The following is a 3,356-nucleotide window of genomic DNA, read 5'->3' as shown; positions in this document are numbered from 1 at the left end:
TTAATTAGAAGTTGGATAATACTTAAGTTTTTTTTCTCATATCTTCTGTTCAAAATATTATTATCATTGGTAATATGGTTTGTATCTTGTCTGATCTGGATGATACAGTCCAAAAAATAGGGCTTGAGAAGACAGACCCTACCCTCATGGAAGAAGGGGTGGGTGGCCCTCTGGGTACAGGTCACATACCATGACTCATTTCCCCTAGTTTTATAAAGGAGGGCTCTTAGTTCCTTGATTTTCAGTGAATTGGAGTAAAGGGTGTGAATTACAATAGTGATGAGGGTGTGTACTTATAAGTGAACTACCCTGTTGAAAATGGTACGGGTCCTGGAGGAAGATATTTCATATAAGGTAGCATCTGGGCATTAATATGACTATGGGGAAGGCGATGGAGAAGAAGTCATTGGTAGACCTGAAGCCTGAATCAAGTCAGAAGTACCTGCAACCTGGGAAGGATGTGGCATTAGATGGCTTATTGGTGGTAGAGGTGAGAGTATGTACAGAATGTTGCTCTGAGATATAATATGATGAGATAATATGATGAGAGTTTAATGCCACTGGGTGACCCTGGTATTCAGGATGATGGTGAGTTCATGTATAGAAGCAGGAGGTGGCGGTTCTCAAGTATCTGAATTTGAGCCATTCTGAATAGGAACAGTTATTAAGTCGTTTTCTTGTTCAAATACAAAGGTTTCCTGACTCATGAAGGAGGTTGAGGTGAAGCTGTGTATAATGAATTCTATTGGATGAGCACAAATATCTTCTAGTGGGTGATTATATGGCTTGTGCAGCACATGTTGGAAAGGAGGTGGTGATATAATGCACTGCCCTGGAATATTTGTTTGTATGATGCTTGTCTGGAAACCTAATAAAACGATCAGAGATTTCATGTGGTGATGGGGCAATATGTGGGACGAACAGTTTCAAGTTAAGCACGGGCAGCAGGCTTTTCAGCTCTCATAAGGCGGTGGTTGATATGAGCCTCTAAATCTCTTTGAGACAAGTATGTTCTCTTGCATCCTTGAACAGTGCTGCACATGAATAGATAGCCTTGTGTATGTTCCTCAATTCGCTCCACAAGATTACTACAGCCTGGATACATCTTATCGCCTTGTTTTCCATGTAAAATAGCACATGCATAGCAAAAAGCATGCTTGCATGGAATCAGCGGCCCATAGATTTTAATCAGTAATTTGGATTTGTCACAGAAATGAACTAGAGTATCATCCTTTTCACCCAAGATGTTTATCGGAAAGTCCCCCAAAATATCTTCATTAGATCTTTGCCCCCCTTGGAGCCATACCATTCCTCCTTGCTATGATGGACTCCTCTAGTGTACTCCATAATTTGGCTTGCAAGGCCTAAGGGGAATGGAAGTTAACCTCGCTGACCCCGGAAGCGCATGCACGCTACCCTCTTCAGCCTATGAGGCAAGGTGGAAGTGCAAACGGGTTGCTTCAACTTTGACCTCTTCTTACCTACCCCCATTCCAGTAAGGGAGTCGGGCAGCAGAAAGAGCAAGTGGAGCAAGTGTATCAGAGCTGAGTTTGGTTAGGCTGCTGCTTGTTTTCTGCTTCAAGAAAAAGTAGCCTTTAACTGGAAAAAGAGGCTAATCTGGAATGGGAGTGGGGTGGGGAGAGAGCGCACAGGTGCACAGTAATATCTGAAGACATAGTCTTGAAGCAGGTGAGACAGCTCGCCCTTAAAGGGTTGTTGGGGTTTTTTGTGTTGTTGTTGTTTTTGTTTTGATAATGCAAGTGCTTTCCTTTTTGGGGTGAAAGCCCGCCCATTATATGAAATGTTCAAATAGAGAGTGGTTAGCTCGTTGTCAACATGCTGTAGCTCTGACTTCTCAAACTTTTCTGCCAAAGTACCCCTAATTATAGAGAAAAACAAATGTAACTGTGAGGGTGAGGGGGCAAAATTCTAAGTACCTCTGAAAGCAAGATATTTCTTTGAATAGTTGTACTTTACCTTAAAATTACATGAAGATAGCTTCCTGTTTTAGAATATTGGTTCATTTTAACAAAAAATATTGCTTTTAATTACTTAGTTAAATGACCTGAATCTCTCCCTGCTCCTAAAGTCTTTGAGTAAGTGATATCCCAGGAAGCTGTGCCAGGCAAGGTACGTACCAAATCCTGGTACATCTTGTGTATTTCCCTTCAGTGTTGGTGCACTAGTTCGTGGTACACTGCACAGACTAACTTCTTTATTGAGTGCAGGGTTATCCATTAGGACTTAGAAATGCTTTTTATACAGAATCCTTTATCATGGTATTTGTAGATAAGAATATTTATCTGTGAATAAAAGTTCAAAGTTAAAAGCCCCAACAAATTAGGGAGATGATTAGTCACATTTTAAAATGCTTTCCCATATCCCCAAATTTCTGATTTTGGTTCTTTAAATATTACATCCTCAAGGTATATTTGATATCCATTTATAGAGCATTAACACCTTGGAGAGAGACCTAAGTGAAATAAAAAATTCAAGAGCAAATAATCAGAGATTACTCAAAAATGAATATGAAGCATTTGATAAATGATCCTATTCGTTAATGGAAAGATTAGGCTGGATTTACTGAAATGCCATTTGTGTCCATATTTTGGGGACTTACATCCACTGTAAAGTGAGGCTTACCCTCAGTGTGATAACTTCATTCCGTACTGTCCAGAATAATTGCGCTCATTTTCATTTACAAGGCAACTTTGCAAAGGAAGTGATGAACTACTATAACCAAATATGCCAAATATATGATTAAAAAATAATTAAAGGGTAGGTCAGAGCAGGAAATTGCCCTCATTAAGAGATTATCCATCTCTGCTGCAACACCAATGCGTAGTCAAAGCTGACCTTTGCCAAACAAAAAGACAAAGTCAGCAGGGATGTTGCACCAGGTTGAAAACGCTACAGAGAAAAGAAAAATAAAAGCCACAAAAATATATTTGATCATCTACATTTAGATCCCGGAATTGCTGAAGCATATAGCCAGATCAGAATATTTTTTGCAATTATACTCCATGATTGATGCTGGGGATTTGGAGAAACTCTGAAATAATGGGGAGTTGGAAAATTTTCACATTTGCTGACATATTTTATACAAGAAAACATATATAGTCACATGGGACATTTTACCAGAAACAGTGAACAAGAGAGTGAGTGAACAACAGTAGTAGGGTGAAAAAGAATAAGGGACAATCCTCCCTTTTAATGTTGGAAAAGATTATGAAGCTTACAGGTGGTTAAAGAAGGAACCCTCTTTATCCATTTCATTATTGATGAATTCCTGAAAAGTTGCATGTAAGTAGGTACCAGTTTTCTCATCTTGACCTCTGGTGACTATTTTGTCTTTA

The 3,356-nt window shown here is 39.2% G+C and overlaps 1 pseudogene; it reads right to left on the bottom strand.

The window, feature by feature from the left end:
- Positions 1 to 210: 210 nt before the first annotated feature.
- Positions 211 to 1,309, bottom strand: LOC145713716 (E3 ubiquitin-protein ligase Hakai pseudogene; annotated as a pseudogene).
- Between the last annotated feature and the right edge of the window lie 2,047 nt (positions 1,310 to 3,356).

The sequence above is a fragment of the Panthera onca genome, chromosome X (genome assembly GCF_046562875.1).
Source record: "Panthera onca isolate mPanOnc1 chromosome X, mPanOnc1 haplotype 2, whole genome shotgun sequence".
Taxonomy (NCBI): domain Eukaryota; kingdom Metazoa; phylum Chordata; class Mammalia; order Carnivora; family Felidae; genus Panthera; species Panthera onca.
Note: the sequence above shows the minus strand (reverse complement) of the source record. Positions and strands in the feature narration are given on the sequence as shown.